Source organism: Herpailurus yagouaroundi, unplaced genomic scaffold, assembly GCF_014898765.1.
Source record: "Herpailurus yagouaroundi ecotype Mexico unplaced genomic scaffold, PumYag 355, whole genome shotgun sequence".
Classification (NCBI taxonomy): Eukaryota; Metazoa; Chordata; class Mammalia; order Carnivora; family Felidae; genus Herpailurus; species Herpailurus yagouaroundi.
This window is the reverse complement of record NW_024412572.1, coordinates 8,297,857-8,320,889: the sequence shown is the minus strand read 5'-3', so window position 1 is coordinate 8,320,889 and position 23,033 is coordinate 8,297,857. Positions and strand designations below refer to the sequence as shown.

The following is a 23,033-nucleotide window of genomic DNA, read 5'->3' as shown; positions in this document are numbered from 1 at the left end:
TTCATTTCATTTCATTTCATTTCATTTCATTTCATTTCATTTCATTTTCTCTTGCAGAAAAAATAACTTGGAAAGTTATTTGTTACTACTTTTCTGTAGTTTGATAGATCAAACATATGGTCAAATACAGACTCAGGCTGATGCGTGAAGGAGCTCTTTATATGTTTTTATCCAACTGAGAGTCTTAGGAATCTCCCTAGTACTGTGAGTCTAGGAAATACCAAAGATGACCCTTCCTTGGTCTTGCCATGAAATAGCTCCAAACCCTGTATAAGCCACATGATTATTTGGGGTTTCATTTTCTTCATCTCTTACATTAATAAATTAAATTAGATGATGAATTATAGGTCTCTTCAAAGGGAAAGAAAGAGAGGGAGAAGGAGAGGAGAAAAGTAGATTGTAGCCAAGAAGAGGAAAGAGATAGGGAGAGAGAAAGCAAAATGGAACCCAGCTATGGCAGCCTATCTGGGTTGAAAGGTCATAGAGAAAGGTGCCACAGCCTCCAGAGCCTTCTCAGAAGCTTCCTGCCAGCCCAGGCCCAGCAAGGCTTCCCCTATATAAGCAATTAAAACCTGGTTGATGTTAAGCTATCAGAAAGTAAATATAAAACACGATTAAATATTAAGAAGCCAAACAAAGTGGCCTTATTAAAAAGGCACAATATAAGCACGATGTGCCATCATAATTATTATTACTGCTATAAACTGGGAGGAGGCATAAATGCCTGCCCTTGATCTGCAGCTATAATCCAAGGAAGAAAACCAGGGTCGCTCTGCTTTCAGCAGACTATAAACATCCAGTGCTCCAAAGCAGAAAATTTCTCTCCACAATTGTGGTGCCACTGAGTCGGGCCATGGATGTGGGTAGGGGGAGGTGGGCAGTGGCAGGAGGAGGCAGGGGAAGGAAGTTTAGCTGGGTCAAACAAATGTCTGAACTTTAGCCCATGGCTCTTTCCTCTTCCTCCCTCACCCTGCCCCACCTTCATTAGGAATGGCAGGCCAGTGTGGAACATTCTCAGGCCCTTGGGACCATGGGGGAAACAGGACATCTGGCCACACAGGAGGGCATGGACATCCCCAAGGAAAACAAGAGCTCACTGCAGCCATTGGGGTTGAGATGGGATCTTCTGGACATGGATGATGGTGGCCTTCCTGTGTAGGATCCCTTTGGAAACTCAATTTTTTTAGGTACAAACTACTTTTAGGCTGTGGGGAACAGTATAATTCCCAAAGCCTGGTTTCGCAGTACATGGTCACCCATGTGGTATGATATAACAAGGACAGAGAATGACTTGTGTCCTCAATCCCTCTCCAACTCAGTCCAGTGATGTCTACTGGTCATTCCTTCATTTTAGGGTCTTGTCCCTTCAGAGTGCAAAGACTCTTGGACGTGTAATAGTAGTATCTGCCATTTCTATCCTAATATTAATAGTATTAAGAAATAGTAAGAATAATAACAGCTACTATTCCATGCACTTTACATATGCTAACTGATTTAAGCTTCAAACAATCCTACGAGGGATTATATGCTCCCATTATATATTCCCATTTTGTAGATCAGGAACTTGAGGCTTAGAGAATTAAGTCATTTATTCAAAGCAAGCAGCTAATAAGATCCAGCATTTGAACCGTGGTAGATGTTATGCTGTCTCCCCTCTCAAAGCCCTTTCCCAATCATTAGAGAGGACTAGAGAGCCCTACAAGTGTGCCAGGATCCCTGAGAGGAGAAGGGGAGCAGAAAGTGCAGGTGGAGGTCCTTGGGAGAAGCCATTTATTTCATGACCCTGCCCAGGACTTCCCTGTCAGCTCTCCTGGGCAAAGAGGAAGAGGCAGTAAGCAGAGCAGCATGTTAGGAGCATGGGCTCTGGAGCCAGGTGGCCTGAGTTTGAATCCTGTCTCTGCCACTTTGGAGTTCTGTTCCTTAGACACGGTATTTCATCCCTTTGTGGCTCAGTTTCTCCACTGCAAAGGGAGATCTGAATCATACCTGCATTGCAGGGTTAGAAGGGGTAGGGCAGACTTCATTTTACAGATGAGAATGTTAAGGTCCAGAGAAGGTCAGTGACTTGCCTGGGGTCACAAAGCTGGTTGGTGGTAGAGGAAGAGTCCTCTCCCCACATCCAGCACTGCTGCCTTTCTCACTTGCCATTCCCTCACATCATGGGGAGGCTGAAAGTCCACCCTGGAACATCATAGCTGAGCAGAGGCCCAGAGCTCCCTCCACTTGTCTGGAATCCAAAAGTTCCACTGTGGATGAGGTTTACACTTTGTGCCCTATTCTTGCTGTCTACAGAGGCTATATAGAACTCATGATTCAGTCTCATTTTCTTTTTCTTGGGCTCTGTCTTCCCTTTCACTGTTTCTCGCTGCTTGAGATAATTTTGACTCAGGTCAGATTCCTGCAAGAAGCCCTCCAGGAACCCAGCACAATCTCGAAGGATGTGGGTACCCACAAAGCAGGAGCTGCCCCAAATAAGGAGCACCACCTCTTGGGAAGGGTCTTAGCTTTGCCTTCCCTTCCAGCATGCAAGTAAATTGCTGCCTTAAATTTCTAGGCTGCCTCCATTAATGGCATTTATGTGAAGTGAGTCACCTTAGCTCCCAACCCCATGGTGCCTCTTCAGCCCCATCATTTCATGAATGAGTTTATGGGCAGCTGTCAGGATATCAATCAGCTTGCCCCCTTCTGTGGCAAGTCCTTTAATTAATCTCCCAACTCCACCTGCTGGAGGATTGCAGTTGTGATTTTCCTCCTGCTTGCTGGGGTGAGGATGTAGTCTTGGGTCCATATTGCTATTTTAATGGCCCACATGTGGCACTGAAAGGTCCTTCTACAGTGTCACTTCACAAGATCCTAGGCTCCCTGCCTTGGATGAAGACCCAGGAAAGCAGTGCTCCCCTCCTCTGCATCAGTCAGATCCTGTTAGGATGGGGTTCAGAGTTCAGGACCACATTCACAGAGGGGTAGCAGCCAGAGGGGGTAGCTCTGGGATGGTGGGGGGGCTGTATGTCATGTTCCAGGAAGAAATTAGAAACGTTTAGTCTAACGTAGGTTAGGAGGCATCACCTTCCTCAAATATTTGAAGTCTTTTCACTTGGAGGGAAGATATTGCCTGCTTAGAGTAGTTCTACAAGGAAAAGGCATCAAAGAACTGGAGGGATGAAGATTTTTCCCTAATGTAAGAAACATTTCTGAAGTGGCCTGGCTGCCTTGAGAGGTGAGGAGTTGCTTGTTATTGGGAGTTTGCAAGCCTTTGCTGGGGGTTTGAGAAGAGATTCCTAAGGTTTCTTTTGCTTAGAAAAATAAACTGAAATTTACAAGAAGTGTGCTCTGATTGATGCAACACCATGTTGTGGATTGTTTGTGAGGGGTATGGCTGGGCCCAGACAGAAGGGGTTCTTGGAGCCCTTACCTGATACTCTCATCTGCTTGGGGAGCCTTCCCTAGGCATCATTTCATCATGTCACATCACTGCCATGCACCACACAGAACCTGCAGCCTACCTCCTGAGCCCCCTGTGATTTGGCTTTATTCTATCTCTACCTACTGAATGCTCAGGGCCAGGCATTCAGCTCTCCTCTTGACCTCTGGAGCATGCCACACTGGGTTAGCTTGGTTTGATGCCATTTTGTGGAGAGCCTAACACATGCAAGGTGCTTGCCAGCAACTGTGTACCCACCTACATCTGGTCTTTGCTGCAATGTCCCCTGGGCTCCTCCACGGGCATAAGACCCTCTTTCCCTCCAAGTCCTATTGTCTTCCTGAGGCCTTCTTGGGCCAACAGAATCACAGCATTCTTCCTCCCCAAACAAGTACTATTTGTACCATGTAGTTCAGTGCTCTGGTATATTTACAGTTCATTCTCTGCTCATTAGGAAGAGCACAGCACTGTTGTTACTCTTGGGAAACCATGCCATTTAATTCTCACAACCACCTGGGGAGACAGCCAGGGAAGGTGTCTTCATTCACAATTTCTAGATGAGGAGACTGAGGCTTCGTGTGAGCAGAGGATGCAGTCTTGTCAGTCCTCTGCTCGCTGCTGCTCCCCCAGCCAATGGTGTCTTTGACTCTGGCTGGTGAATGGAGGGAAGAGCCACACCTCATTGACTCACCTGCTTTTTTCTGCTTTACTTTCCTGTCCTTTTCTTTCCACCACAGCTCTCAGAAAGCAGGGCCCCTTCCGTGGCACCACACTGATTTCCCTGGGAAACCAGATAGGCAGTGCTGCAGGCCCATGACTTCTGCTGGAGGCCCAAAGGCCACTCACAATTATTGGTTAGCACACACCCCCATTCAGCTTTCTTCCATGGCTCTTCTTCACCCTCAGAGAGGGGTCCAGATGAGCATCTCTGGGGTGGGGCCAGGGTCAGCACTGTTTCACTCATTCTCCCTTTCATCAGGGCGGGGACTGGAACGCACACAGCCACCTGCTGAAGCCTCCTTCCTCCCTCTTTGGCTATTATGGAGAAGGGCTCAGACTAGTGACCGCTGGGTACGGTGGCTCATGCCCACAGCAGCGGGGGTGACTCTAAACCAAGGCAGAGAAGGAGGAACCACTCCTAAACCAAATGTGCAAGGAGAACATGTGGATTTTACTGCCGGACAATGTCACTTTATTATTCTACTGAATATACTCTCCCTCCAAATTGTTCCCCTTAAGATTTAATCTGAATCAAAGGAATTATTCACTCTGCATCCCTCCTCCCTCTTTTCCCTCATTTTAGAACTCTTCTGTAATTTCTCAGGAGAGTTGGGCTGGCTGGAGAGGCTGATTGTTCTTCCTTTAGAAGAGAGAAAGGGTTTTTGAAATCTAGAGAACAGGAACCACTGTCTTCAACAAGCAAAAGGCCTGGAGGTACTGGCAGGAAGTGGGAATGCTAATGCTCCAGAAATCAACTTTAAACGGGAGGCATGACCTTGGGTTCACCTTGGCCTTCCTGCATGGGGTGTAATGCCACCTCTGGGTTATTGCACCCCTTCTGAATCCTCAATTCTATGAGGATTTGTGCTGTGGGTTCAGTGGCCCAGCAAACCCAAAAGGAAGGACACAGAAATTTTGGTTTTTGGACACAGTCATGGTCATGGCAGGTGGGATAAAGAACAGGTGTTTCCAGTAAGGAAGAGAACTGCTGGTTGTGTGGCCAGCATGACGAACAGGTGTTGGTGGTCTGTAGAGAGGGGACATGGGGACTTTGGGCAGATCCATGCAACTCTATTGCTTTCGCTGCTTGCATTATGGGAGTAATCCTTATCTGATGGTTAGCTGAAAAGGACTGAAGATAGAGTATTTGCCTGACTTGGGGAAGCAGAAAGGAGACAGTAGCCCATTTTTTATTCCAATAAAACTGTAGACAGTGAGCCTCCTTGCAGATGGGAGGGACTAAGCACAGAGGTCAGCACTGGTGAGGAAAGATGTCCTGCGTAGGGGTGGGGGAAAGAGAGACGCAGGCAGAGAAGTGTCATGGAAACTGTGTATGCCAGAGTCAGGAGCCCTGTTCCAGGGTCCTCCTCAGCACTGACTCAGTGTCTGGGAAGGATACATGGTTTTAACAGCTCAGTGTTTCCCTCATAGGTTACTTGAAGGACCAATGGGAAGATGTGGGCAATGATGTCAGAAGCACAGCCCTAATGGAAATGTAAGGCTGGAGGGAAAGCAGAGACAGAGAAGCAATTAGTGTGAGTAATTAGCCAGGCGAGGGTAATTAACAGTGCCATCAGGAGGGCACTGTTGTGCCCCCTGACACCTCAGACCAGGGTGTGGAAGTTAAATAGCAACTTGTCTCCTGTCAGCTCAGGAGAAGGAAGAATTTTAAAAACTGGAGCTGCACAAAAATGGAAGGGGTTTCTTGTGACCTGGTTGGTGAGTTCCTCTCACAGAATGTTCAAGAAAGGGGGGGGGGGTGGACTCCATATTGTATAGATGCTATACAGGAGTTTCATGCATAGATGGAGACACCAGGGGAGTAGGAATGAGCTTCTGAGACACTTTCCAGTGCTGAAATCCTAACATTCAATGCTTTCAAGGTAGAGACAAAGTTATCAGGATATTGGCTCTGGGAACAGAGCAGAAGCATAGCTGCTGGATGCTGGAGGGGGGCCACCCAAGGTTCTAGTAAGAACTTTGGACATTGTCTATCCTGTAGCCAACTGTAGCTGCCCAGCCATGAAGGTCAGAGACAGGGTCTGTGAAAAGGAGGATATTCTCTGCCTGGCCCAGACACCCATAACTTCTGGAGTACAGGACTCAAAGAAAAACACAGTGCCAGAGGGTGCTATAAGAGATCAGAACGCTCAAGGGTTTATAGAAAACCAGAGATTATTACTTTTACATACTAGGAAACTGAGGCCTAGAGGGGGAAGGGTTTGTTCAAGGTCACAGAGCTATTCATAGTACAGCTGAGACTACGAATCAGTCTCCTACTTTTCAGGGTCTTCTTTCCCTTCCACTTCCCCTCCTTATCACCAGGTATTTCTGGCAGGGGGAGGGGGTGGGGGGTTACCTTGTTCTTTGTGCTCACCTCTTTCCTGCCTGACAAAAGAGAAAGAGGCTGGTCCTTAGAGTCAGACAGACCTGGGCGTGAGTCCTGGCTAAGACTTGTATTGGCTGTCTGGCCTTGGGCAAATTATCTGAACCTTATCTTTCTCATCTGAAAAAATGGAGATAATAATAACAGTCTTGGAGGTTTAAGTGAGGATTAGAGATAATATGCCTGGGAACTGTATATATTTATTGGGGAATGAAAAAGCAAAATTCAGGCTAAACAGAAGAACCTCAGGATCACTTGCTTTGCATCTAAAAGGTCATCTGGAGTCTGAACACTTCTTAGTGATGATATATGTGTTCCCAGGGCCAGTCCCTAAGGATGGCTGCAGTTAATGGAGCTCCCTTTGGGGCCATCAACTTCCCCCATGTCTTCATCATTGTTGTCAGTCCTTTCATGAAATATTCATGAAGTTCCTACTGTGTGCTAACAGTAACTTACCTATGGCACGGTCTCTGCCTGGAAATGCTTAACAGCTCGTGAGAAGACAATCTGTAAACATCTTTAACTACCATGAATCCTGAAAACCTATTTAAGCACAATTGGAAAGAAGATAGCTGCATTTACATCCCTTTTGTGCTTCTTGGATTCTTTTTTTAAAACCCTAAATGAAACCAAGAACCTGCCAGAGATTGTGTTCTGGTCTCCTAACCTGCTCTCTGCCTTGCCATAAAAGGTTATTTGGGACCACAACCTGGGCACCATGGTGGTCCTATCTAGCCTTACTCTGGATCTCAGTTGGGTGCAATCATATGGGTCCTGGGCCTTTTTAGAGTGGCCCCTGCTCCAGATTTCTGTAGCTTACTTGGAAAGAATTTCTGCTTCTATGAACCAGTGACACTAGTCACAGCGATATTGGAGCCTCAGTTCCAGTTTGGTTTTAAATAGATTTTTGTCTAAATATATTTTTTAATATGCAACAATTGGGTTAGTCTAATGACAAATGTCATCCCCTACCATTGCCAGAGCAACATGCCATTTCCGTTAGGAGTGATGCTTCCTGGCCAGACTGAGGCATGGAAAATAATTTTGGGTCATCAACATTTCCCTTCAGTTTCGTTGATCTGATTAAACTTAGAAACGGAAAGAGGAATTTACAAATTAGATGCTGTTCTCTATTTATTACCAAAATGGTTGCTTTCCACTACATCCAGGAGATACAGTTGAGATCTCATTAAGTCTCAGCTTGTGATAACATTTACTCCATAAATCTCCATCGCATCCAGTGAATGAAATGAGCATGATGCCAAAGACCACATAATGGATGAAAATCAAACCTCTGCCCCCTTGGAAGAGAGTTGACCTTTTCAAGCCTTAAACGTATTCAGTTTTCCCATCCTAAAGAAGCAGCTAGGCATTTATTCTTGGTACTCTCTTAACCATTTCCTGACTGCCATTCTTAGCCAGCTAGCTGGCCTTACAGAGAGAGAAAGAAAATAAGGATATTTCTGATACTTCTATGGATGAATGTGAAGAATAAAGTGGAGAAGAGGTGAGGACCTGAAGAAAAACATCAAGGAATGGGCCTTTCCTCTAGCAGAAGTTAGAAATGTTGACAGATCAGAAATGGAAGACGAAACATTAATTTGTGTGTCTGACTCATTATATATCCTCTGCTAGATCACATCTGGCCCTTCCTGGTTTTAGCTCTGACACAGTGACAAAGGCAGGCCCCAATCATCTGTTCCCAATGGCAGAGTTTCAGACTTTCAGGCCAAGACCACACTTTTCTCCCTCTCCCCCTCTGAACCCTATCTCTCATCCCTTTTCCAACTGCTACTCATTGCCTATCTGCCAGGCTCTGTGCTAATGCTGAAAATACAAAATTCCCACCCTCATAAGGTATGTGCCCCAGTAGATTGTATAAGATGGATAAATAAATAGACACAATATATGGTGCAGGCCTGGAGTAGTCGTTCTGGGAGTGAGGAGAGGTGGAGGGTGCGGTGAGGGAAGGGCAGGTAGAAACGGAGCTGATGCAGTTCCAAAGACAGATGGTGGAGCTGGGATTTCAAGGCAGGGAGACCGGAGTGCGTATAGGTGCCAGGATGGTCTCTGGAACAACAGGCTGCTTCCAGGGTTCAGGGAATCCTGCAGGAGACCCAGTACAAATTCTGGGGGTCTGGGAACTGCAGGATTCTAGAATCAATTAAATCCTTCTGGGGTTTGATGGACTGGAGAGATCCAGGTTTGGTTCAGACTCCTAGGACTAAAGCTAACATATGTCAACTTAGAAGTACAGAAACAAAAGACATGGCGGGGTGGTGGGGGAGGACTTTGCAGCTGTCTGGCCCAACCCCTCATTTTACCAATGAGAGGACTGAGAAGGACTAATTGCCAATTGGTAACTGAGTGGGACCTGGAAGCCAAAGGCCTGTTTCTCTCAGGCTCCTAATCAGCACCACTACATCACACAGACTACTCCCACCTAAAACTCTGGCATCCTGTTAGGAGAGAAAGGTGAGGGCCATTCATCTCACATTGCTGCACTCTCAACTCATCTCATCAAGTGGATTAATGTGATTACAGAAATTATAATAAAAATGTATACCATCTGAGAGGCTTAAAAAGCAGCTCTACAATTTTTACTAAAGCTTGGGATCTTCTTGAGGAAAACCTAGGGTGTTTTGCCCGATTGTCAGCAACCGACCACTGCAACTTCACAGTCACTGCTGAATGGCAGAATGGGCTGTAGATCAAGGGGGCTAGGGCCTCTACCATTGGCATTACTTTTCACACCAAGAAGAGGCTCTCCCCTCAGGTGATAGCAGGGATCTTTTCCTCTGCCTGTGCTGGGCACAGCAAATGTGGTGCTAAACTTCTCACCATAGCTGAACTCAGCTTACTGAAGCAAGTAATAATACATACAACGAGACTCCAACTCTGAATATTTCTGACTAGAAGGGGTCCTCAATTTTTTCTTGTCCACGTGTAAGGTGTGTATGTGTGCAAGTTTGTATATATGTCTGTGTTTATATGTACGTATTGCAATTTCAGAGAATTTTGTTAGCATAGTAACTGGCCCGATACTGGATACCATTATCATATCTCATGAGTCATTGAAATGAGATACAGTGGTTGGACAGGTTGATTTGAAGCTTGGAATTGGGAAGGTAAACAAAGGTTTTTCCCCTTAAAGCCAGCCTGTCAAGCATATAATTAAGGCTTTCCACCTCGTCAGTAAGTTGTTGAGAACAAATCTATTATATCACACCCAAACACAGCACAGACAAGTTCCAGGGCAGTTGTAATAATTCCTTAACAGCTTTGGGCCTGTGTTTATATTTTCTCTTGACCTCTAATCTTGGAATGCTTGTGTTCCTGCATACGAGGCACTGTGAAGTCCTGTGTATGAGATTTAGGGTATGTTAGTCAAAACCAGCTTTATGCTTCGCAAATTGTTTTCAGAACATCATTTAGGGAGCATCAAAGGCTTTTTAGTCCAGATGTTTAAAAAGTATCTTAATATTCATACTTTTTTGGTAAACAAATAAAAATAAAACAAACCAACACCAAGGACCTTATCAAAATTTGAATATACATTTTTGGAAAGGACAAACCTTAAACTTCTTCCATCAAAGCTCTACCTAGTGAATCGTCCCTGAAGATCTTTGCTGGGAGTAATTTTTGTCAGTCTGATGAACTAATATGAATTAAGTCTTTATTGAAAAGAGTATATATTAGTATGAATCTGATTGCATGGCTAAATCTTTGTCTTCCTTTTTTTCTCCTAGGCTATCTGGAGATCTCATCTGGAATAGGACATTTGACTCTTTCACTCTGGTCTTCCTCGATGACCTCTGCAGGAGACCATTCATTCATGGACTGTATTTTGTGAATAGAGTCTTAATTGCAAACATTTTTCTTGCTCATCCTCCACTTTGAGATGGGTGACACTGAATGTCATGATAGTCTGGGTCCTCCTGGTGGATCCAAACTGGGGGCAGGGGGAGGAAAGTTTATGGCCTTTTCATTGAAGTCTAAGGGTAGGCCTGAAGTCAGGTGTTCAGAAATGAACAACAGTGATTATTCTGTTCTGGGAGGACTGTGCCCAGTTCCCACTATGTTGCCCTTGAGCACGTTGTATGATCTGCCCTGAGAGTGTTAAAACCTACATGCATATCTGAGAAAAAGTAAGTTTGTAAGCACCGTGAGTGGGGAGGAAATCCGCCCTTTGCTGTCTTCAGGAAACATACCAGTCTTATAGGAGATAGGGTCCTATAGAAATCACCCAGATGTGGGGCGCCTGGGTGGCGCAGTCGGTTAAGCGTCCGACTTCAGCCAGGTCATGATCTCGCGGTCCGTGAGTTCGAGCCCCGCGTCAGGCTCTGTGCTGATGGCTCGGAGCCTGGAGCCTGTTTCCGATTCTGTGTCTCCCTCTCTCTCTGCCCCTCCCCCGTTCATGCTCTGTCTCTCTCTGTCCCAAAAATAAATAAACATTGAAAAAAAAATTAAAAAAAAAAAAAGAAATCACCCAGATGCTACTGGTAAGGCATGACTGGACGCTGTGTGGCTCTGCCCAGATGCTGGGAGATAGACTCAGTGACCTGAAGACCCCTTTGTGCCCCAGGACTTTAGGATTCTGTGATTTTCTGATTGTGCTGGAGCCATCCACTTGGCTAAAGAAGGAATCCAGAGCCTAGTACAGGGACACACAGAAGAGTCACTGCAATGGAGTGTTTGTGTCACCCCAAATTCGTATGTTGAAACCCAACACATACCAATGTGATGGTATTTGGAGATGGGACTTTTGGGAAGTAAGTCATAGGTCATTAGTATAGAGCCTTTAGGATTGGGATCAGCAGCCTTAGAAGAAGAGGTCAGGGAGAAGGCTTGTGCTCTTTTTACCATGTAAGGACACAGAAAAAAAGCAGCCCTCTATAAACAGGAAAAGGACCCTGCCTAAGAACTTGACCACACTGGCACTCTGATCTTGGACTTGCAGCCTCCAGAAGTAAGAGAAATCAATCTTGTTTGAGCCATGCAGTCTATGGTAACTGGTTACAGTAGCCCAGAGGGAGGCAGGAATAATGCTTAACTGGACCAACCCTCCCTGTTCCAGTTTTCCCTCTTCTCCTTGCCTTCAGCCCAGCCGACTACTGACATTTTGCCTTCTGATTTTAAGAGTTCCATTCGTCTTCCCAAGGGACCACTCTTCTATTGAGCTAGTCCTTTAGGGTGATTTTGTTGTTCCTGACCAGGCTCCAGTCCTGTCCTACTAACCACAAGACTTAAATGCACAATGATCATAATGATTAATAGTCCAGCACTTACAGCAGGTACTATAGTTATTTAAGAGGACAAAATATTTCCTATTATATGGGAGCATAAATCTCTTTTGGAAACACTGTAGTTATCACCAGAGGCATGTGCATTTCCATTTGATGAAGTAATCCTGAAGGATGGAGCCATCAAAGCCCTATGTTTGGGATTGTTACTGAACTTTTTTTTTTTTTTCCATAAGTTACTTAATCACAAGGGCAGGGATTAAATGAAGTAGAGTCACTTGAATTCTACACATGGAACTTTTCAGGGTAAAGGGACTGCTTGTTGGTGTGTTTATGGTCGTGGATAGAAACAAGCCTTGAACAGCAGGGGCCAAGTGTTGACAGGGCTCCCAGACATGACAAACTAGCTCCCACGGGGAGTCCTTCAGGGGGACAGGTCACTGCTGCAACCCCTCCACCATCCCTGGGTCTGGTAAATTACTGGGTATTTATCCCAAAGACATTTTGGTCTGTCATTCCCCAGGACTGTCCTGGTGGATGCAGGAGATGGGTGGAAAGTCATCTTTGCACTCCATTCCCCTTCTATCACCCTCATTTTGGCTATATCAGCCCTTGAAATGACCGACCTCCCTGCTTGCAGCTTCTCCATCCCTCCAACCACTGTTCCCATTAAGAGCATGGTGACCTTTCAACAGTGAACTCTGCTTAAGTCTCTTCAGTGGCCCCTCCTTATCCCCAGGATAAAGTCCATGTCTGAAGCCCTCTGGGACCAGGGCTGTCTTCTTTCTTGGCTTGTCTTTGGTTTCTCCCCCTGCACCCCAGAGTCAGGTCCTTTCCTTTCTCCTCTTCCTTGTTTTCATCCTCCTATTACTTGCCTCTATACTTGATATATGTGGCTCCCTCAGCTTACAATGTCCATTCTCATCTTTTTTGCCTTGTGAACTGCTTCTGGTCTGTAGCATAGTTCCTGCCACGTGTCCACACAACTCTAGTTGTTCTTTTCCCCCTGGGAACTTAGCTAGACTATGTTTCCCAGCCCCTTGGAAGCTAGCTGGAGCTGGTAACTATTTTGGCTGATGAGATGGGGATGGCAGCCATGCCCACACTTTTAGGCCTGGTCTTCAAAGCTTCCCGAATGCCTCTCTATACTTCCTCTCCCTTCCTTCTTCTTCTGGTCACATGCAGGGGATCCGTAGAGGCCCAGGGGGTGGTATAGCTGCCAGCAGGAAGAAGTCTGGTCCTCAAAGACTGTGTGGAGGTGAATATCCCCTCCTACCAATATCAAACCCACACTGAACTGTGGAGCAAGAAGTAACCTTCACTGTGTCAAGTGATTGAGACTTGATTTGCTTATGACAACAGTTAGCCCACCCTGACTGACGTGGCACCCCTCCAGAATCATTCCCTGGGTAGGCGGCCTGTCCACCCTCTTCCAAATGCTACTTCCTCTCTCCTGTATTTCTCCAGTACCTTTTTCATACCTTCAGCTCACTGCTGTAACCTGTGTGTGCATCTATCTCCTTAACTAAGCTGTAAGTCCCCTTAGGACATGGACTGTGTTTATTTATCTTGGTATTCTGAGCGGACAGTTGGTAGTTAAACATGTGTTGAATGAACGCACAAATGTCTCTCTCAAATGAGCATGTGTGACTCCACGAGGTCTCCCCAAAACTGTTTATTACCATAAGGCCAGTGATCACAGTTTCTGTGCCCCTTCTGCTGGCCTCCCCTACCACACACCCTGATGATGGAAATACAGTACGTGGTTAATCTCCTTCCATTACCAGATGATAATTTTCCACATCAGCACACATGATAGAGGCAGGAGCTGTCACTCCTTCTCCTTCACTAACAGCCTTGTGACAGATAATATATCTTGATGTGACATGGGGCTTTTATCTGTCAGTGTTTATGTGGAAGGAAGGGAGGGATAGGTGTTAGGAGCCAAAGGCAACTGTACTGTGGGTGGCTTTGCTTGGGGGCTGAGCACTGGTTATCAGAAGAAGTGGATCAAAGGAAATTTAGGATGCCTCATCTCCCCTTAGATCCCTTTGCTGAGCTACCTCCAGCTCCCAGGTGTGTCGATCTGTTTGCAAAGCACCAAATTAAAATCGGCACTTTACTGGGCGCCTATCCTGGGCGAGGCTGAATGGGCAGATCCATTGTTCAAAGGGTTTTGTGGTTTCAGGCAGGTGACAAGACTTTCCCAAAAACACCACATATGAACTCCTCACTGTGAGGCTGTCCCTGTCCAGGATTCTTCCTCTGGGCCTCTATAATGCCAAGGCTGCTAGGATTATCAGAGGTTTGAAAGCGATGACCCCATTGCACTGCATAATCCTGCATTGTCAGAGACAAACTATATCATGTACCTCACAGTGGACTTGCCAAGGCAGGAGACTGGATGGTCAGTGAGCTAGAATACCCCGTTCCTGGAGCATTCTGGTTGACAACACTATCCTTTAATCAAGTCCCAAAGGGCCCTGAACTGAAAGAAATTCTGACAGGTCATATTCATGTTTTCTTTCAAGCAAGATTACCTCTTAAACCATTCCAAATGGATGTGTTTTTTTTTTTAAAGATTAAACATATTTTATTTTATTTTATTTTATTTTATTTTATTTTATTTTATTTTATTTTATTTTATTTTATATTTTAAGTAGGCTCCATGCCCAACATGGGGCTTGAACTCATGACTCTGAGATCAAGAGTCACATGTCCTACTGACTCAGTCAGCCAGGCACCACCCCAAATGGATAGTTTTTTAAAAATATTTCAGAGACAGAGAGAGATAGAGCACATGCATGAGCTGTGGAGGAGCAGAGGAAAAGAGAGAGAGAGAGAGAGAGAGAGAGAGAGAGAGAGAGAGAGAGAGAGAATCTTAAGCAGGCTCCATGCTCAGAGAGAAGCCTGACACGGGGCTAGATCCCACAACTCTGGGATCATGACCTGAGCCAAAATCAAGAGTCAGACACTCAACCAACTGAGCTGCCCGGGCACTCCCAAGTGGACAGTTTTTGATCTCAGTTAACTTTTTTTTTTCACTTGAGCAAGATAATGCCATCACTTCCTGTTATGCTTCAAACATAGTTCTTATAATCATAAAGCTCATCCTTTCTCTCTTTCTTTAAACATCAAACTCATGCCCCTTTATGTTAACATTTAAGATCAGTTTTCCCTGCCACTTTCTCCCCTCTGTTGTCCTCCCCTCTCCCCCTTTCCTCTATCTTGCTTTGCCCATTAGACTGAAGGTAATAAATGCTGTAAGGAAGGAGATGAAAAGGTTACTCTGGCCTCTGGGGGGTTAGAGAAGCCCTCTTCTAGTACCCTTCTGGCTGGAGGAGGAGGACAGTCACCACAATACTGAGGGGAGAGATCATGGTATAAGGAATATATGGGTATAAAGGTATATAGTACAGGGTCAGCAGAACTGGACTCAAGGCCTACCTACCTGAGGTTAGGTGCAATGTGCAAGCTACAGGACATGAACAAGTGAACTTCTCAGAGCCTCAGTTCTTCCATCTATAAAATGGGACATGAATATCTACATAAGATGATCTTGGGGAAGATTAAATGAGATAATCTATGTCTTTCCCCCCTTGCATGCAAGGAAAAGACATGTCCCTGTCATGCCCTTAGCTCTGTCCTGCCTCAACAAGGAGAGCCCATAGAGGGCTGATATGTGTCCAGTATTCAATCTCATAATCCAAAAAGCACAAGCTGTGCACCCCCTCAGCACAATGACTCCCCCTTAGGGAGAGAATGTGGGAGTGGAGGATCTCACCCCCTTGACCCATTGACCATCAAGCTTTTTCTTTCAGTGGGCCTATAATTCTACCTCCTTCCAGCTGTTCATCTAGGCCCACTTTCTTAACCCCTAAATCATTTCTACCCAGACTTCCAATGCTGATACATTCTCTGAGGGCCTACTCTGAGTATGGCTAAGACTAGACAAAGGGTATTTGGCCAAGTAGGTAGCAATGTAGATATATAAAACTTTAATATTCTTGATCCAAAGACTTGGATTCAACTCAATTTGATTCAATCTTTTTTGGATAGGGGTAGTCTATTAATTATAAATCACTGTACTGGATGCAGAGTGGGAGAATGAATAAGAAGTTAGTAAAGCATATTTTCTGCCTCCCAAGAGCTTTCTGTATGACAAGAGGGCTGGGCCATCTCTACTCACACTGGTGAAGCAGGGGAGAGGTTGAGAGTGTCTGACAGTGCTTGTCCTGAGAGGGAAAGTCTGGGAGGACTGAAGACATGCTCCTGGTACTGAGCTGGTAGGCAGGGTTGGAGCAGGTGAGTGAGGTGAGGAGGGAAAGGGTATTTTAGGGAGAGATGCATCAAAGTCCAGAAGCAAGAAAGTAGCAGACCTGTTTGGAAAAAAAAAGAGTAGTCTAGTTTTTCTGAGGGTGAATAGTGATATGCTCAAGCTATTGGCTGGAATAGATCAGAGGTGCTGGCAATACTGAGGGAAGATGTTCAGGCTTTATTTTACAGTTGTGCAGAGACATTTAAAGCTTTCTAGCAGGAAACTGACATGTCAGCTCTAGAAATATGAATTTGGCCACATCATGCAGGGTGTATGGAAGTGGGGCTGGTGGGCGGGGCAGCCATATGGTTACTACCTGGGGGAAGAGAGGTGGAGAGAAAGGGAAGGACGGGGTGAGGGGACTCTCCATGGGGCAGGAGGAACTGATAAGACCTGACAGTTGACTGAATGGAGGAAGGATCACAGAAGAGGAGGAGTGGGGAGAAAGAGGGAGGAAGAAGAAGCCCTCTGGCCCAGTGGCCTGTAGTCAGGAGGGTAGTGAAGTTGCTAGAGACAGAAGAAGGCTTGGAAGATGCTGGTTTGGGCTGGAACTCTGGTTGGAAGGCAAAGGATGCTCTCTCCCAGGCACTGGAGAAGGAATGGACCTTCCAGGCTCTGGGGCCCCACCGAGGACTCCTGGCCTTGCTCAGTCCTTTAAGATCTAACAGCCTCTTGGGGCACCTAGGTGGCGCAGTCGGTTAAGCGTCCGACTTCAGCCAAGTCACGATCTCGCGGTCTGTGAGTTCGAGCCCCGCGTCAGGCTCTGGGCTGATGGCTCAGAGCCTGGAGCCTGTTTCCGATTCTGTGTCTCCCTCTCTCTCTGCCCCTCCCCTGTTCATGCTCTGTCTCTCTCTGTCCCAAAAATAAATAAACGTTGAAAAAAAAATTAAAAAAAAAAAAGATCTAACAGCCTCTTTGCTCTGCCCCTGCTGAGTGCACGGTTGGCCAGTGATCCCAGGAAGACAGCTCCCACTTATCCTTTCACATGGCAAGAGCAGCAGGAGTGATCTGGTGGCTCAGTGGGTAATCTTGTGTCTCTAGGAAACTGCAGCATTGCCTGGCAAGTACCTGGCTGAGTGCTTGCTGCCATGGGTGCTAGATCTAAAAAGGTGTAAGAAGCTCTTTTCTGGTACATTTCTCAGCTGGTGTTGACTATTTTCCTCACTGTAAATGTAACCATTTGTCTTCTTGTTGGGTGTAACTGATTTTTGGCACAAGCCCCCCTAAAGATATAACCCTGTGTGTGCTCTTGTACTCCCCCAGCTTGCCTTTTTCTCCTTCATATGTCATTACCACAGAGCCCTGGGCCCTGCAAGGATGCAGGAAGCTTCCTTCTGTCTTGAAAGGGTGTGTGAACTGGGAGTCTCCCTGAGTGGGTGGGAGTAAGGGGTAGGGAAGGGGTGCGTACGTGCTTCCAGAGCAGGAGCAGTTATTAACCTATAACTTCACACACCAGTCAGGCACCTTTACACTGACCTAAGGCTGGTCACGGGCAGGCCATCAAAGTCTGTCAAATTCTATGGGGCTTTTACTTCTCCATTCCTCCAGAAGCATATAGCCATCATTCACTGAGAAGATTGTCATGGCTCAAGGTTAACAAGCTTTACCCCAAACTGGTTTTGCTGTAAGAAGTATATGGCAGCTCACTAAAATTGCTATGTTCAACTTCTCACTTATGTTCAATACCACCCCTCATGCAGCTCTTCCACTGTTCCCAGGGCTGGGACAATGGCATCTATAAACTTGCAGGGCCAGCAGCACAGCAGCCAGATTGTGCTCCAAAGGCAGATGGCTACCTATGGAAACCCCCGCCTGGGTCTTTGTTATGACATGACCCCCCTAAGGGAGGTACCATACACAATGCTACCACTGGAGCCAGAGAATCCACGAAATAGTGTCACTGCAGAGCCCTGGTGTATAGCAACTCCCACTAGACACTGGCATCTTCAGGGCACAGCTCTCTCTCATTTCTTAAGAGCTCCCCACACCTTTCCATGACACTGCAATCCTTCTACCTTGCCATTGTCCTTGCTTATGTGGGTTCCATGCCCATTTGCCTGGCTTCAAATGACACTTTGCAAGAGTGGAGAATGATTCAGAGCTAGTGGACAACAGATGTATATATGAAAGTACTCCAAAAGACAGTCATCAATGATGCCACAAGAAAGTCACTTCTGAACAGACAGAACGAAGTAGCTGTGATGGTCAGGGCTTCTCTGTCCTAACAGCCCAGGGCAAGGTGGAAGATCCTTTGCCAAAACTTGCTTATGGACAGGCACTCACAAACTCTTGTAAATCACTTGCATTATATGTGCAGTAATATTTCCAAGCCCAGGGATTTGTCAAGAAGTAGGGACACAGGGTGAATTAAGAGCAGCTGGCTGAGGACCTCACAGTGTAGCCTAGCAGGCATGCGAAGAGGGGGACACATCCCAAGTGCCATGGGAGGAGTGAGGGACAATTGGGGAGAACCATCTGACAAGGCTTCTGTGAGGAGCATCATGGTGTGGTGGAGAGTCCTGAATGGTGAATCAGGGGACCTGGCTCTGAGTCCCGCCCTCTCCAATAATCAGCTCAAGTGAGCTGTTCCTATCTTGGACTCCAGTTTCTTCACCTTATCTCAGGCCACATTCCAACACTAAAGTTTTAGGGCCCTTGTTTGGACCAGCTGGGAATTAATGGGGGTGGGGGAGCAAGAGTTATCTGGGGTCTGCACAGTCCGCTGTCACTGAGCAGCAGGGGGTCAGGACAGCCCTCTCACACATGGTAATTAAAGGGTACAAAATAATGGAGTCAAGGAAAAAACAGTTGCTAATGTTTCATCTCATGCAATCTGAGCCAGGTGCTTGGTGGGATTCTGTCACAAAAATCTAGACGTGTGGTAACCCCTGACCATGAGCTAAGTCCACGGTAAATACTGACTATATGGATTAAATTGTAAAAAAAAAAAAAAAGGTTGAAATAATGACGCACATGCCCTTGACATGTGTACAACGTAAATCAGTGATTTTCAGATTACTGCTCTTGAGCCACATGGGGCCTTTTTGTGGGCAACCTGCTGCTCTCATAAGTCCTCAGATTTCTGTATTTCAATAATACACTATCCCAGACTCTGCAGGGCATGTAGCAGTCACGCGGCTCTGTCGGGTAATGATGATTGGAAAAGTGGCTCCCGAGTCACATAACTGAATACCACTGGTGTAAATATTTAATCCTGCTTATCTATGTGGAAATTCAATGTTTCACTTCCACCGTCTGTCTGTCTTTTATATGCTCATCCACATAAATGTCTGTCAGACTGCAAGCTTTAGAGGGCTGGGACTGCATTTAAAATGTCTTAATGATATGAGACAGAGATTCCCATATGGGTAGATATTTAATAAATGCATTTTTTGATCTTGAGGAGGAAAAAGAAAGAAGAAATTTCTGACTTTATCTCTTTCTCTTTGGCTTCTCTCTGACGACTGGCCTTCTATTAGATTCAATATTGAAGCTGGAAAAAGGGCCCTGTCTCTTGGAGCAGCACATCTCTACCAGTGGGCTCTGTGCAGCAGTGATAGTTTTCTAAGTGGTGCCTTCAAAAGGGATGTTCGTTGCTGCTTGGAGGGAGAGGGAAGGCCTCTGCATTACCCTGGTCTTTACCCAAGAGGAGCAGGGCTTGAAGGCTAAGACACATGTGGCTGCCTGCTTTGGAAGTGACACAGAAGCAACAGTGCACAAGCCTACCCCCTGCTTGCTTCACCTCTTTTGGGCCCAGAAACACTTCATGAGTGTAATTTTCTCCTTCTCCTAAGGCTGCCTGTAACCAGTGGCAGAGGCAATGCCTAGTACTGAAATGACTATAGATGGGGATATAATGCAAGGTTGATCTTTAGACACTAACCTCTTAGGGTCACATGCAGGCTGGATTACATGAGTCTCCTCCTCTCCTCTTTCTGGAAACACTTAGATGGCTGACAGCTAGGTCATGCCAACAACAGAGGGTCTTCAAACAATGCTTGATACCATTCTGTGAAGTAGCTAAACTCAAGAGATTCATGAAAGAAGACTCTGATTTGCCCTCAAGCTTTGACCCTAACCATTTCACCCACTTGCTCTTGCTGAGGCACCAGTGACCTCCACATTGCTAAGCTCAATGATTCGCTTTCGGCGCTCACTTTGCTTGACCTCTGAGCAGCATGGACCCTCCTTCACTTTTCCTCCTGTCTGTCTGGCAGTGCCTGTCTAAGTCTCCCTTGCTGCTTATTCCTCATCACCCCTGTCTCCAAACATCACTGGGGCCCAGGTTCTTGGAATGCGTCTCACTTCTGTCTATACTACACCCTAGTATGGCAGCTAGGCTAATGCTGACTCTGCAAATTATAATTCTGTCCCAGACCTTTTCCCCAGACTTAGATTTATCCCAGTTGTTCACTCAACATCTCCACTTGGAAGTCTAATGGACATTTCAAACTTAAAGGTCTACAATGGTTTTCATGATATTCCTGCCCTGACATCTTTTCTCTCCCCATCTTCCCTGTATCAGTAAATGAGGACTCTACTCCTACTACTTTGAGGACAACCACCTTGGGATCTCCCTGACTTCTCTCTCTTTTGCATCTCATATGTTATATGTCAGCAAATGCTGCCATTGTAGAGCCTGACTGCATTACATTATGTTACCAGGACAAGGCTGAACACCGTCTCTTGAGGCAGTAGCTTCCCACCTGGCTCCCTGCTTCACCCTTACTCACCTTCATTTCATTTTGCACATGATGGCCAGGGGGATCCTGTTAAATTTTACATAAATAAAAATCCTGTGTGGGTCGTATCTTTTCTCAGCTTGAAACCACCTGAGGCTTCTTGGCTCCCTTCTAGTAAAAGTCCAGATTCTTATAATGATTTTCATGATCTACTCCTTGATTAATCTTGGACCTCATCTCCTACCACTGTCCCTGTTTTTCACTCCTCCCCAGTCACATTAGCCTCTTTTCTGTTCCTATGTCAGCCATCCTCCTGCTTCAAGGCCTTTCCATTGGCTGTTCCCTCTGCCTGGAATGCTCTTTCCCCAAATATCTATATGGCTCATTTCCTTACTGCCTTCAAGTCTTTATTCAGATGCTACCTTCTCAGTGAGGTATTTCCTGGCCACCTCCTCTAGAATTGCAACCTCTCAACACTTCTGCCTCCCTCTCACTGTTTTATCTTTCTCTACAGTACTTACCACTCTCTGACATACTAGTTAATTTGTTGTCTATCTCCCCACTAGAATATAATTTCCATGAGGGCAGGGAGTTTTGACTATTTTGTTCATTGCTATATCCCCAGGGCCTAAAAAGTGCCTGGCACAGAGTTGCCCTGAATTGGGATGGACAGAAGGAGGGAGGAAAGAATGAACTAGAATAGGTTTTTGCATATAATTTCACTGGAAACATCATTTACTCTAATTACTTAGAGACATGCTTCTCAACTATGCCCTTTCTCTCTGTTGTCTTTCCAATCCCTGTTCCTTCTACTTCCTCAGTGGTTTTGCAGCTTTTCCTAGAAAAAATGAGTAATTGGGCCCATTTATGTAAGCCCAGCTACCATGGAATGTGCCATTAAACTGCCCCTGTGCTGGAGACAGCTCTGTCTCACCGGTGCCCACCACCAGTGGCATTTTGTAAGTGCTGACAGGGATTCTGCCTGAAAGTTGCCGGGGTCATTGATGAAGAGTGATGATACCTTTTTGTTTTTTTAAATGACCACCTAATTTTTGAGATGAAAAGAACTGGTAAGTACACTAACCTGTAATCTTTTAACAATTTCAAAGGCTAAGATGTTACTTTAATTGAAACATACGTGTAATTTGTAACAGCATTTCTCTCCTCCTATTTGTTTTGAAGCGCAAACTATGAAGTTCTGAAGAAGAGAATATAGTTACTAAGCCACACACTTGCCTTTTCTGCAGATCTTTTCGTTGCCAACTCCTTAATAATTTAATCACATCAATTCTGCTTTTAATTGGACTTCCCCAATAGACAGTCCTTTGGCCCCATTTTCTGGCTCCGTTCCTAAGTCTCTCACATTCACTTCATTGCAAATGTCTATTTTACTCTCTATATCTTGCTTTTTCGATACATATCCCCTTGCCTCATTCCCTAGAACTGTTCCACCACCATCTCCACAACTGAAGGAGCCAGGTTCTCATTCTGTCCTCCGAGGACAGGTTGGCTGAGGATGAGAAGTAGACCGAAAAGTCTTCTCCAGCCATGAGGAAAGAGTATGAGGTGAGAGGCACAACAGTCTCCAGAGTTTGATTTCATCCATGTTTGAGCTTATGAAAATTTGGCAGAAACTTTGCCCATTGGGGTAGGCAGTTCAGTATGCTCTTCCCAAAGTTTAGCCAGATGGTGGGTGGATGGGTCTTGTCAATGTGATCTGCTCCAGCAGCAAAGAATACTTCCTACTGGAAATTCCTTAGAATTTTTTCACTTAATGGGCAAGGCAGGAAGCAGCATACTTCTCCATGGAAGCTCTTGCGTTAGCCAGAGAACAGGAGAACTATATGTCTATGTAGATGGCAATTAATTGCTTAGCAAGTAGTGGATACTGAACATTTTTAATAACATGGGAAGAAACATGTTCATCGCCATTACTCATGAGTTAGGGGTTCCACCCTGACTCAAGGTGAAGAGAGGAGCCAAGATTCCATTTCCTGTGTCTTTGAGGTAAGCTTCTCTGTCACTCACAGGTCAACTTATCTATTCACCAAACCATTCAGTCCACCAACTGTTCAAATACTCCACAGTACCATTAACAGTATAAAATTAGGTGCCAGGCATTTTTCCAGAACAACCCTCAATGGCATTATTGCTCACTGTTACAATCCATCAAAGGTGTTGCTTTCCAACTTGCCAAACTACTTAGTACAGCATAAGGGTCTCTTCAGGTTGTTAATTTATGTTACCAGTCCCTTGTTGTTTG

The 23,033-nt window shown here is 45.6% G+C and overlaps 1 protein-coding gene across 23 annotated transcripts in view; it reads right to left on the bottom strand.

Moving 5' to 3' along the window:
* CACNA1C (calcium voltage-gated channel subunit alpha1 C) overlaps positions 1-23,033 on the bottom strand; it is a 761,926-nt gene that overhangs the window by 166,289 nt on the left and 572,604 nt on the right. The gene's annotated exons all lie outside the window — the stretch shown is intronic.